General features: G+C 39.5%; 1 pseudogene across 1 annotated transcript; it reads left to right on the top strand.

Moving 5' to 3' along the window:
• Positions 1 to 640: 640 nt before the first annotated feature.
• Positions 641 to 14,593, top strand: LOC306753275 (solute carrier family 22 member 21-like; annotated as a pseudogene). Its single transcript has 5 exons — positions 641 to 662; positions 5,597 to 5,698; positions 6,662 to 6,716; positions 14,115 to 14,340; positions 14,444 to 14,593. The product of its transcript is annotated as a solute carrier family 22 member 21-like (transcript).
• Positions 14,594 to 14,800: the final 207 nt, after the last annotated feature.

Below are 14,800 nucleotides of genomic sequence, written 5' to 3'. Positions count from 1 at the left end.
AATTTGAATGCAAACAAAAGCAGAAAGGAAACAAAGTCCACTTACTTTTTTTTTTGCTGATGTTGGGCTGTAAAAAGACAAATGTGTTGCATCCAAGAACGTGTTAGTGAAAAGAACGTGTTAGTGAAATCTGTTCAGAGAATTAACAGCAAAATGATACAAGATGTTGTACAAATAATCAGATGATGACAAACATGGCTGTTACCCACCCAGTCCCTCGGGCCTCCGAGCAGCCGAGCTCAGCGGATATTGGAGTCTGAAAAATGGAAACGGAGAGATAATTCTTTAAAAAAAACAACTAACACAACAAGCTAATGAAATCAGTTAACACAGAGAGATGACACTGTGTGTATATATTTGTGTGCCGGTGTCTTTGTATGTGTGTGTCACCAGTAAAGAGGTCATGATGTTACATGGTTTGTCGCTCCTTCGTGTAATCTGGACCATGCAGGCTGGGGTCAGAGTTGAGAGGCGAGAGGTGAAGGCTCAGTTTTGGTCCTTGAAAATGCCACAGAGCCCAAAGGACGGATGTCAGAGTAATAGAGGAGAAGATGGCTATTGAACAAGCCATCATTTTTTATTGTCAGCTCCAATATACCGGAAGTCTTTCACTACAGCATTTTGGGTCAAAGCATCCAAAATGGAGCCGGATATCAGTGCAGGTATGTGATATTTCTCCATCGACATAAAAACATGTCTGTTTTCTTCTCATGAATCACCGTTGTGCTCCACTTTCTCTTTGCAGAGGCTTTGGAGATTTGATGGCAGAGAATGATGGATTCTCCTGGCATTGGGGCTAGGCTCTCAAACTACCATTATCATTACAGATCCTGCTGATTTGGACAAATGAAGATGGACAAATTTTGATATTTGAGGGAAGCCATGTATAGGGATGGTTAATGGGCAAAACACAGCCTCTTTGTCCGGTCAACTCTTTCTCACCCACACTCGGCTCTCCCATTATTCATCCCGCTTCCATTTCCTAATTTTTCTCTCGTTTCTCCTCCTCTACCTGTCTCTCTCCTTCTTATGTCCTTGTCTCCTGTGTGCCACTACTCCCCCTCCATGCCTCCTTCTACCTGCTCAGAGAGCCCCTCCCCCACCCCCAGTTTCTCCGCTGACACACAGTCTCTCAAATTAATGTAGAAATATTGACAAGTGATGGGCCTGGGAGGCGTGGATCATCAGGACTGAGAGGAGGAGAAAAGAGGGCTGGGATGTGGCCATGCCAAATGGATGGAGGGGTTTCCCTATCATCCACCCTACAAGCAGCTGATTAGCTTTCTCTGGTTGCCCAGCAAACATCCACCAGCTTCTCAACGTTGTCGACTGAAGTCCTTCATCGGTTGATTTGCTTTCACCATGACTCAGAAAGCATTAGAGATGGAAGCAAGAGGCAAACACACCTTTTACAAAAAAATTACCAGGTACATAAATATCCCCACCCTCCACGCTTCTCTTGCTCCTATGTAAGCTGGACAAGGTGCTGCTAACAATGTGCAAAGGGCCAGTTTGTCAATATGCCAATTACATAGATGAGGGTATAGAAAGGGCAAATGATAGCCAATCATTGAAGTGCTTCTACTGTCCTCGAGCTAGAGCTGACCCTCTGACCCCGTATGATGACCCTCAGGCCAAAGGTCTCCTCTCCAGGGGTCAGAGGGCATGGCCATGTGCTGGCCAGAGAGAGAGAGGCATTGCTATGGTAACAGCTCTGGCAGAAGAATGGCGAGGTGTGGCAATCAGGAGGCGAGGGGTCAGTTTGGCTGGACCGAGCAGCGATGCGATGTTACTCGACTTGTTTAAGCTGTATTCGGTGGCAGCGGGGGAAGATGTTTCCAGGTGTGTCTGTCAGCTTCAGTTACCATCCCAATATGATTTCATGCTGCAAGGCTTCTAACGAATGCAAATGAACTCGGCCCATTTATTAGAAGTGATTACTTATTTGATGCCGTGCAGCATTTAAAAAAGTTAAGGAAACTAGATATCAAGATGCTGAACTCCAAGGTTTGAGAAATGTAATTCTGAACATCAAGGTAAGTTGTGCCTCATTACATCTTCTTAGCAGAGAGGGGCTGGGCACTGTTAACGTGCGGGAAGACAGGTAAGATAGTTCTGCACGTAATTATGTTGTTATATGTGCTCAATAACGACTGCCCATAGATATATTGTGATGTCAGCAGTAACTTTTTCATTTTTCAACATTTTTCTGTGTGAATGTGGGTGTTTGCTCGGTTTACCTCACCCTAAATTGACCTGGGCAGTTACAATGTAGTTGGTGTGCTTTTTCTTGAGTTAAATTCAGAGTTAACTGAATAAGCACACTTCATTTTTGTCCTTTCTTTCAGTAAATGTTTTGTTAATAAATTACACTTTTTTTGCACTACTTCTGCTCGACCTGGTTCTTTAACATCGGTTTTTAAAAGTGACCCAGTGCCAAACCACTGTATCTGCCTTTGTATATTGAGTGGTGGTACTACATGATGATACAATACTTATTCCACCACTGCTTTATTCACAAGCTTGAAATGTAAGGCACATCAGCTGACCTCTTGCCTGGGAAAACAAATATTTGGGTCAAAGCACGACCTTTACTACCAGCACATCACTGACTATTTCATGCGTTGTTGCACCATCTTGTGGTGGTTGTTCACATGTTCAGGTTCTTTATGACTGTTTCTGTTTACTCTTGGTGCTACTGGTATAAATAAAACACTTATATTTATTTATTTTTACGGATGTTTCCTTCTCTGTTCTGTTTTTTATGTTCATGTCCTCTGCCTGTTTTATCTTGCAAACAAATTGCTATTCTAGAGAAAATTACAAAATATTTACAGTTAAATAATGTCTCACTGTCTGTGCATTTCATCTGATGTATTCCCACATTGGACATTCAACTAAATAATCTTGATCAAGTCTCATCTCATGGTCATCATTATTTCATTTGTTTGGGGATATTTAATAAACTGTGAAGTAGACAGAAAGAAGCTGAGGCGTTTCTCTACTCGTCACTCAAACACAAACCATCAGTAAAGAGGACACTGCTCTCTCTCTCTCTCTCTTCCCTGGACATTCACCCTTATTACTACAACCATAACTTGAATACTAACATTAAACCAAGGTTTAAGCCTAAAATGTATTGATTTACAGGTGAGATCTGATTAGGAGGGTGGGGAGGAGTTCCCAAAATGTGTCTGTGTACATATTTTAGGACAGTTTATTGTTATTACCTTGTGACTATAGTGTTCTGCCTGCTTTTGCTTTTGAATTGCATAGATACAGGCTATCATAGCACTGCCGGCAGCCTCCTGACTCAGCAAATACATCCAGGCAAACAAGAGATGGATAAAGTTGTTTCCCAGAATGCTCCTTGCTGCAGGGGTGAACAACCTGTCAAACTAACAAAGACGTCTCCAACAAGTTGTAAAAGTTGTATACAGAATTTATGGGAATTATCGTGTTTTTTGTTTCGGATCCATCTGAGCACCACTGCAAAGTATCGATCAACTCCACGTGCACGGATGTGGAGGTTCACTTCCGAGAGCAGAGCAGCTGGATCGGACAGATGTTCCCGGTACAAAGTGGGCGGGAACTGGACGGATACAGCGAGACCAGTGCACTGGCACGGAGCGAGGTCTGGATGGATGGGTACTTAGCACCGAGAGATACACCGCCACCATTGTGTCTGAGGTATATTTAAAGAATAATGAGTATGCTAAAATAATTGGACGCGGGCCTAAATCCGTTGTTCATGAAGATGAGTGTTGTTTCTTTTGAATTTGAAAATGTTTTGAGATTACAGGACCTCGTATCTTTGGCTTTCTGACACTGGATTGACACTCAACTTTTTTGAAAACTTTAGATGAGATTATTTTAGATTAGATTTGACTTCAATCAATGTCAGAATCGTATGTCTTGCTGTAACTATCTTCTCTCTTACCTCCAGTGGCATTTAAATAAGAGAGCAGCAGGGAATGCCAGGGTCAAACTTAAACAAATACCTTCTGTGTGTATTTCTGACTGAATACATTGGGTGGTGCCTTTATGATCCCTTTAAAGAATACAATTATACTACCAAAATTTCACTGAAATAAACACTCATACATTTCACTCTGAAATACACATTTAATTTAAATATCAAAATGTATAGAACCTTACTTTTTTAAATTGGCTGCTGATTTTGTTGCAGAGCCACTTGCATATATTTTTAATCTGACAATGAAAAACAACGAAATACCAATGAAATGGAAATCGGCCTTTGTTCTTCCACTGTTTAAAGGTGGTGACCCAGCTATTTTAAATAACTATAGGCCAATATCTAACTTATCTGTATTTGCTAAAATTCTTGAAACTCTTGTGAGCAAGCAATTTAAGGAGTTCTTGTACAGCAATGCCATTTTATCACCCTACCAGTCAGGGATTTTTTTTGTTTTCATTAAGGACAAACTCTTAAGCCGCGTCTCAGGGGCCTATAGTGCACTACCCCACCTCCCCCCAAAACAATAATTTTTATAAAGGCCATAATGACTATAATGTTTTAAAATGTTATGTTGAAAAATGTGGGATGCAGTAGGCTACCCGTTTCAGCTGCATATATGCCCATTTAAAATGATCACATTTTATTACAATGCAAAACATTAAAGTACCATATGTGTACTACTGAGCATTAACATGCATTTCATGGAGAGGAAGACATGATAACTAGTTGCCTATAAGTATTGTAATAGTGCAAAATAGGCGGCGGCGACTCCGACACAAACACTTAAAGCTGTGGTTCTCAAACTTTTTCTGTAAATAACATAATTGTGTGACTCATTTGTGCTTTTATAAATAACAGAATAAAGAAAATTGCAATCACTTTCAAGTAAATCAGATTGCCCCATCAGACAATGTTTTGTGTGAGTTCTATCTGTGCATAAAATAACTCATATTTAGTTACTACTAAATAGCTCATTGTAGAAAACAATAAGCTTTTAATTTTGCCAAACAAAACAGAATGAGTGCAGATATGTGATCCATCACGTTGTATCCGTATTAGTGGAGCAGTGACCTGCTTTCATCGACACATATGTTATAAACGGGGTTGTAGATTTGATATGGCCTCTCTCAATTCATGCTCAATATTGAGCTTAGATCTGTTTTTTTATTTTGAGAAACGCAACAGCAGGAAAAGACGAGCTCACGGAGCTCACGGCGTCGCGTCAAATCGCGCAAGCGTAACCTGTTAACGGCGTACCGTAACCATTTACCCGAAAGTACAGGCATTTGTCCATGTATTTATTAATGACTTAGTTTTATATCCGTGTACTTTGTACTTTTGTAATATGTGAAGCCAGCAGCTCATTGTTGGTAAAAGACACGAGCACTTTGGCTCGTTTCACCTGGAGCAGGAGAGCTGCTCCGCGTTCAGAGAGCTGCTCCGGTGCGAGGAGAACTCCGGTGCTCCTCACAGGATGAATGTGAATACTTTTGACACCTCTGATGCTGCTGCCTGTCTTGGCCAGGTCTCCCTCGAAAAAGAGATTTTTAATTTCAATGGGACTTCCTGGTTAAAGAAAGGTTAAAGAAAGAAAGAAAGAAAAATGAAATCTAACAGTCACTCCCTTGATCCAGGCCTTCTCCAACAGTTGGGTCATGTTCTGTATCCTCAACGCTCGAGGACTTGGCCTCTTCAAATACATCGCGTCATTAGAACTGGGTGAGGGAGCACATGCACTTCTATTAGTCTCAAAAGAATCCCTGTCTTTATGTCTTCTCCAATATCTTTCTATGACCAAGCACAGTTTACTTGTTGTAGTTTTCCGATGAGGCAAGCTGTACAAGGTCATTGCCTTGTGCTTGGGCCGTTGAAGAAAGCAATGAACTCTAAAGGGCTAACGTTTTCTTTTTTTTTTTTTAACATAACTTCTTGGTTCAGGTCTGAGATGCTGAGCCAGACAGCCAGGACAAGCTTCACTCTGCTGGGCCACAGTGTAGGTTTTAGTGTTGGATTAGCCGTGTTGCTGTCGTTGCCTATACGAGCGTGGAGAATGCTGCTGGTTGCTACTGCCATTACTAGCTTCCTATTTAATCCAACTTGGTGGTAGGTCTGATGAATGTTGGCTGATGAACATATTTGTTCAATGATATGTCCTGTCTAAGGACTAGGATTTAAATTCCCCTTTTAACTACTGTGTCTCGTAACAAAATGTCGGAGTGGTCCCGATGCCAATGATTGTTGTACCGCTTGTAACTTTTATTGATTATCATAAAAGGAGAACAAAAAACACAGAATTAACCAAGGACATATTGAAACGGGAAAATAAAATTTGATAAATCCAAACTACTCGATTTTTCACAAACGCATGAAACTAGTTTATTAAAACCAAAGTTCAGTTCAAATCAATTCAAAAGTGATGATACTGTTTTAAGTTTTAGCATAACAGACCATGTTTGTTCCCTCTCTTACATCATAAAACTTGTGCATACTTTAATGTTCTCTGTGACATATAGTCCATGTATTACCAATAACGTCTTGAAGTGTTTCATTCTTTTAAATAACTGCCGAAGATCAATGACATTCTGTCCTGCTGTTTCTGTTAAGGGTGATTCCTGAGTCTCCTCTGTGGCTTCTGCAGAAAGGTTGTGTGGAGGTGGTTGTAATCCGCGTTTCTGCCAAAAGGAGAGTCCCTGCTCCTGCGGTCATATTCAGAGCTGACGAGTGATTGGAGCGCATGGTATTTACTACATTTTTACTCCTATTGTGCTCCAGTATGAAATCAATACTGCGAGTCAGGTGGCACTTTTGACTATAATTACATTGCACAGTATGCAATGTGACCGCTCTGTTTCTTTTAATATCTGTTTAATCAAGCAAAATAAAGGTGAAGAGGAGCAGACATATCTGGACTGGATACGTGCCATTAAAATGTGTTTTCATGGTAAAATTACTTCTTTTCTTTGTTCGAACCCTTCCTGAATATGATTGTGTGTACACTTCCTTTATTCTAAGCCAAAGTAATTTATTAAATATACAGTTATGTTTGACAAATACATACTCATCACTCTGATTGCCAGACTGCCTGCCACCCTAACTTGAAAAAGATATATAAATATAAAATGGAAGTGTAGATTAGAAAAGGATGCTGAACAAGATCAATAACAGTTAAAATGTGTTCAATTGAAGAGTTTAGAAAACTGTATTTAGTATCTTAATTACATAAGGCACAATACATTCTGATTGTGAAACACTCCATTTAAAAGTGTGGCTTAATGCTAAAGGTTTTACACCTGGGATTATTTTGTAATTGTATGCTGTTCATACTCTTAAGAGAGACAGACAGCCACACACAGAGGGAGTGAGATCAAAGGAGAGAGGGACAGGTCACAGGTGTCAGTGATTAACCCCCCCAACATGGCATCTCCTCTTGAGGTAAGAATACCAACATAATTCATTAGTCACGGAATAAAAGCTTTCTTGAACGGTCGACGTTATTGACACCTTACGTTTTCAGGTGATAGTAGCGTTAGTTTAACCTCTCTGGTAAGGGATTGAGCTAATGTTACGTTAGCTAGCGGTTAGCTACATTTCATCAATACATCAATATTGAGTTAACTTAGCTACCTAATAGTTGAGTGTTTACTTTTCTTTAACACCATCGATGCAACGTAGGTTATAGGTTTCTGTGTTGAACGCTAGCTTACTTTATCAAAGATTAGCTAAGGTAATGTTTAGCTAGCTTTAGGCTAGGTGTATTACTTTGGCAGGACAGTTAAGACAGCGAGGGGTTGCGTGCTACAAACTTCATCTAATAAACACGTTTTTATTGAAGTGCGTTAGGCATGCGTTAGATATTGAGGTTTAAGGCTCATTTATACCGGAGGCATGACATTAACATCTCCGCTGTCTGTTAAAGTGCCTGTAGGGACGACTGTCCACGTGACCGCACATGAACGCGCTGTGGCGTTGTGTGCACGTGGTGTTAAGACACAACACCACTCCTGAGAATCTCCGGTGAGCTGTCCAGTGAGTGGATGCAAACACGTGTTCATGTTCAAATCTTCATTTAATGCCCACATTGTCCGATGAGGACGTCACAAACAGGAGTCTCCCTCAGAGTCAATGTGTAAATGTATGCAAGACCAGTTTGTACAGATAATTAAGACTATTTACTTGTATTTCTTGTAAAATATAATTGCAGACATTGCAATCCAACTTGGTTTTGGACTTGGATGAGAACAACTTGCTGGCCTTCAAGACACCAAGGAAAACGGTGAGATTATAATCCATTTAAATGCCAAAAGCAAGCATTTTTTGTTTTTAACCCTTTAAGCCCTAACCCTAACCCCTAATCCTATTTATTGTTTGAGTTGAGTTTAGAGGTTGTACATCGGGATTATATATTATTGTAGCCCTGATTGTTATGTTTAATTTGATACCTAACATGTTTGTTTTTTTGGGGGGGAGGGAGATTTATACCATGATGTTTTCTTGATTTTCCTGATATAAATGGGTCTCCCAATTGGGGGACGCTAGGGCTTAACAGGTTTGAGATTTTTTTTTCTTCCCCATTTGTGTTTTATTGGACAGCAGAAGTAGAGAGAGAGAGAGACAGGAAACACAGTGGAGCGAGAGGGGATGATCTCCGGCAAAGGGCCCACCTAGAATCAAACCTTGGCCGCTATAACAACATGTGACACGTGAGTGTGAATTTAGCCATTTCATTTTAATTTACAACCTTTGCATTGAAAAGAGTAAAATGTGATGCTTGAGATGATTTCATTTTTTTACCTAAGAGGATGTATGTCCTCCCCCTCATCCTTTACTCTTTATTTCAGGTGCGATTACGACTACCAGCATGGACCTTCACATGAACCTCATCACCTTCTTTGCTGTTCTACTAGTCTAGCCTTATGATCGGATACAAGTTTTGTCAAGGATAAATAGTGGTAAGTTCAGTGTATGTTAATTTAACAGAAGGCTTTAGGGTCATCTATTTTTTTAAAGCACTGTGTAGCCATTGCATGTTCAGACAGTGTATGCATGTATCGTTGGCGCTAAACACTGCATAAATCTAGGCATTGCATAATATTTTTTTATATATACTTTAATGTGACTTTATTAAAAAAAATTGATATACTATATATTTTTTTCTTTTATTCTACTCTTTCTTTCACCATTTTGTACGTTTTTGCTGTATATAGTTGTATTATTGGTATTGTTGTTACTGTTATTATTGTTAATGTTTTCTATTTTGTCTTTTTTCTGGCTGTAGAAAGGATCATGTCAGCCTACAACGAACACCAGAGTCCTATTTCTCGTACCTGGCTAAACAAAGTCAAGCAAATGTCCTAATCTCTAAGAAACGTCTCGTTAATTCTAGCCAGACGTCAGTCATCTGGATAAATGCGAGCGCCTGCTCCTCTTCAGAAGGGATAATAATCGAGCACTGACACCAAGATGTTCTAATAGTACAATGGCAAATAAACTCAGAGGAACCTCTTTTTATTTCTTTAATGAGAAGCAGGAGATGAACATGAAGGCATATGAGGAAGTCAATACCGTAATCATTCACAGCAAACGTGTTGCGAATATTCCAACGTTTTTGCAACATTGTTGCCGTGAACGCAACTTAACAGCGCCCCCGCTGCGAGACATAAGCGTCGCAAATATATCAGACAGTGTTGAGAAAATATATCGGCTAATTTGAAGTGCTTCATTACCCAAATCAATCAGATTATATTTACGAATAAATATATACTTATGAGGATATATGTACTGTATGCACGTATGAATCATGTACTATATATGTGTATATGAGTTTGAATATGTGTATGGGCGGATCAGTATGTATGTATTATTCATAATCAGAAATTCAATCAATTGAAGCAGTGAAAATAAATTGTGTGTGATTCTCTGTATTCTCATCACGATCACCTTAATCATGTTCTACAATAATGATATGTATGGTGTACTAATAACACTGTCATATTATAAGTGCTTTCAACACATCCATAAGTTTCTTAAGAGCTAAATAAACTTAAGAACAGCACGGCATGCAGCAGGTGTCTGAGACGGGTGATCGGCTGCGCCTGTGGTGATCAATGTCCGCGGCTCGAGAAGCAAATCTATATCGCCGCGTACAGGAAGTCATGATAATGTAACGGATGGATCCTGGCGATCTTAAATAACTCTCCCTATAAAACTATTATCGCTCCTTCATCAATGAGGAAGTGAGCTGCCTTTTTTGTCCGTGGGAGTGTCCAGCTTATCCAGTGAATTTCAGTAAGTCTGCCCGGGAGCAGGTTTAAATGTTTTGATGTGTTGCTATGGTGATTTATCTAAGCTTGCTTCGAGAAACCGAGAAAGCCTGACCTACGTCATCTTATCCTGACAATTAGCCCGCTAACTCAGTAAGCCAGGTACGAGAAATAGGGCCCAGATTGACGTGGGTCTTCAAGGTGAAATGATGACAACACACCTGCCAAAAGTTCCAGTTTCCTGACCATCATGCCATGTCTGCATGATATTCTGTTCCACCTGTCTTCAGTCTAGACCCAATGACTCAGACACCAGTCTTGTCAAGGCTAATTAAAGGTAAGCGGTGTTATAGTTCATTGTAGCAAATGATAGGTGCAAGCACAACTCAAACTTCACTCAAGGGATCATCCTCAAACCAACCCTGTCTCCTAAAAGTTCCCCCAAAACTAAAATGCATTCTCAATTTACGTTTGACTAGAAACGTACTGTCTGCCCGATTACGTTTGTGTTTGACATATTACAAATACGTTTATAATCAACGTATGTTTGTTTTTTCGTTTGTGTTTGACATATTACAAATACGTTTATAATCAACGTATGTTTGTTTATTTTCATGCTTTTAAGGATATTTGAATTTCTAAACTCTGCGGCGGAAAAGATACTAACAAGGATTCCCTCGGTAGCGGCAAGCGAAGAGGGGCGGTGTGAGGCCGGTAACGGGGCCGGTCTGAAGACCGCTTGCACGGCGGTGTAAGGCCGGTAACAGCCCCCGTCGCGCCAGGGCCGGTCTTCTCCGAGTCGGGTTGTTTGGGAATGCAGCCCGTAGGAAATGCATTCAAACAAGCGGAGAGATCCACGTGACACAACATCCGGTTTTCAATTCAGATATTTTACAAAGTAAAAGTCTTACATCCAAAAATCTCATTTCTGAATATTTAATGACTGATAAACATTTTTTTTTTTTATGTAGGACTTTTACTTTGTAAAATATCTGAATTGGTACAGTTAAGATGTTTGGATGTGTTCAGAAATTTTCTGAACACATCCATATCAGTCAGTATTTTGAAAACTGGATGTTGTCTCGTGGCTCTTTCCGCTCATTTGAACGTGTTTCCTAACATGTCAGTGTCTGCTGATTTGACCACGGAGATCCAAGTGTCTGTTGAGTTGACTGCAGTGTTATACTGCACTAGATGGAGTTTACCACCCACTTTGGGCTGCATTCCCAAACAAGCGGTCTCCAGACCGGCCCCGTAACTGGCCTAACACTGCCCCTCTTGGCTTGCCGCTACTGAGGGAATCCTTGTTAGTATCTTTTCCTCCTTAGAGCTTAGAAATTCAAATATCCTTAAATTCAGCGGGAAAGCATGAAAACAATAACACAAACGTACGTTGCTTATAAACATATACATGAAAACAATAGCACAAACATACGTAGATTATAAACGTATTTGTAATATGTCAAACATAAACGTAATTGAGACTGCGTTTTAGTTTTGGGGGAATGTAATTTTTAGGAGACAGGGTTGCTCAGGTCCATGGCCTGAGCCAACAGCTCCATGCAAACATAGAAGAAATCATAAAACTGGAAGATAGTAGAAATAATATACTAATAGTGCATTAGTAAAAATAAATATTGTGCTCTGAACTGATATCCCTCTTAAATTTCATTTCCCGTAGCAGTAACATGTCATTCATTCTAGGACATATCCTCATGTACATCTTGTAAATGCAGGGGGGTGTTGTTTCCCATTGGGTCTAATTAAAAAAAATCTAACTATGTAGCAAAGGCAAATGTATTAGCTATTGTACACTGCGTATTATACAGACTACTGTATTCTAGTTTCTCTTCTTTTTTTCAACAATAATTGTGTTTTTGTTTTTAGAGGCATTTGAAAAGGTCTCTGAAAAAATACAAACACATTTTTTTTAATTGATGGAATTAATTAGATGTGCAGTTACCCTGGTTTTTAAAACGTGAAACGTGATGATAGTCTTGATTGCTTGAGTGGAGGCATCTGTAGGCCGCAAGATTACAGAAATGTAACACGTGTTGATGATGCCTTTGTGCTAAAATGTGTCTTTTTTAAACATTCAACTTGATACCTGTTCCAGAGTGCTGTTTTTTTCTAGGTCAGTGAAGATCAGTTTAACACCAGAAGGCAGTGAATGTTTCTGTGTAGGCATCATGCTCGAGCACTGCATCAATCTAACTTTGCCTTTGTTTCAGTTTTTTTGGCTAGAGAGGATCTTCCCAATCCACTGTGAACACCTGATGGTCAAGATACAAGTCCTCAAGCAGAACTTCCCAAGCAGCTCGGCTTCCTGAACTTTGTGTCCGTGTGAGACTCTATACCATGTTGGGTGCCCTCTTCAGTCAAGTCTGGACTCAGCGACTTGTTACTCTTGATTAACTCGGCGCAAGTGGCTAATCTTTTCATGTTTATTCATGAGTAATCCTTCACATGCTGTTTCTTCAAGATCTCAACAATGCTTTGTGAGTATACGGTCAAGTTATTGGATCAGTTCAACCTGTTTTTCACAGAAAATGTTTATTTCTTAAGGTTTATCAACGATGGTCTTTATCTTGATTTACAATAGGCTTTATTTAATATTTCCTGTTGATTATAAAATCTATGCCAACCAATTGTAATACGTTATACGTTGTACCATATTTTTTTGCAATAGAATTCTGGCAACCATAGTTGCGTCAAAATGCTTCGAACTTTGTAATAAAATACCGTAACTCATACAGTTGTACTGTGTTTATCTCTGAGAAAGACTGTAATTAGGTTCACGGTATAACTGCTGTTTTTAAAAAACATGCCGTATTGTCTTATACATTGTCACTTTATTTTTTACGGTAAAGCTCTAGCAGCCACAGCTGCCGGTAATTTACCGTACTGTCTTATACGTTGTCACTTTATTTTTTACAGTAAAGCTCTGGCAACCACAGCTGCCGGTAATTTACCGTTAAGTTAAACTTTTCAATAAAGTACCGTAATATATTATACAGATGTACTGTGTTTTTCACTGAGAGACTGTAATTAGGTTTACGGTATAACTGCTTTAAAAAAAATGTTTTTACCGTAAACGCGTTTATAACATTGCTGTTATTTCTAAAGCAAATAACCGTAAACAGGTTTATGATATATCCGTTTTTTTAATAGTAATTTACCGTAAACAAAAAACAGTTCTCAACTGTGAATTTTACGGTTGCAAAAACATATCCCGTAATGTCTTGTACGGTTTCACTTTATTTTTTTACAGTGAAGTTCTGCCAACCACAGCTGCCGGTAATTTACCGTAATGTCTTTTACGTTCTCACTTTATTTTTTACGGTAAAGCTCTGGCAACGACAGCTGCCGGTAATTTACCGTATTTTACACTGATCAGTGCAAAGGATGCTGAACAAGATCAATAACAGTTAGAATGTGTTCAATTGAAGAGTTTAGAAAACTGTATTTAGTATCTTAATTACATAAGGCACAATACATTCTGATTGTGAAACACTCCATTTAAAAGTTTGGCTTAATGCTAAAGGTTTTACACCTGGGATTATTTTATAATTGTATCAGAAAAAAATAATAATTTAGCTTTTGTCTGCTGTAAATTGATTTGAGAATAGCAGCAAATTCCAAATCATGTTCTAACTTTTTGTTTTCGATAACAAAAAACAAATCTAGGGAATAAAATGAAACTGCCCCTTTTAATAATTAAACCAAAATAAACTGTAGCTTCTTCAAAGCAACTTGGTCTCAATTGGAGCTATAGGGCACCATATGGCACCATCAAAGTAAAAAGCTCTTTTGAAATCAGTGTATTATTTAAACACACTGCCTTCCACCTTCATCTTGATTTTGTATTTCTGCAGGATGTCCACCATCGTGGTCTTCTATGGTCTCTCTCTCAATACCAGTAACCTGAATGGAGGTCATCTACTTCAACTGCTTCATTTCAGCAGCCATTGACATTGTGGTGTATGAGCCTCTTGGGTGCTGGTTTAGCACGTGGCACGACCTACAATCCTCTTCTCTACTCTGACGTTCTGTGGCATCATGCTGCTCATTATCAAGTTGATGCCTGAAGGTCTGGATACTCAATGCAATATTGACTGAATCCGACATCCCTGAAAGTACCAGAAGACACTATGCATGTGTAAGATTGTATGCCTTGTCTAATGATCTTGTTTGTTGTTCTTAGACATGCATGTCATTAGCCGTGGTGGGAAAGATTGGTGTGTCTGCTGCTTACAGTATGATCTATGTGTTTTTCACTGAGCTGATCCCATTGTGCAGGAACATGGATTTAGGCACCGCGTCCGCAGGGAAACAGTCGTTTGCTATCACCTAGCGGTACATGTGTTGCTATCATCATGCAGCAGCTCATTAGCGAGCAGGTGAAGCAAGCTAGCTCACGGCTGTAGGTTTTAAATATGTTGTGTTGTAGCTAAAACTCACATATTTCCCTTTAGTGCAGTGGCCATAATGCTAGTTATCGTGTTTACCAGTGTAGCTAACGTAACTATAACCTAGTTCAGAGGGGAGACAACTAGACAAC

The sequence above is a fragment of the Taurulus bubalis genome (assembly GCF_910589615.1).
Source record: "Taurulus bubalis genome assembly, chromosome: 1".
In the NCBI taxonomy this organism is placed as follows: Eukaryota; Metazoa; Chordata; class Actinopteri; order Perciformes; family Cottidae; genus Taurulus; species Taurulus bubalis.
This window is presented reverse-complemented; position numbering and strand designations above follow the sequence as displayed.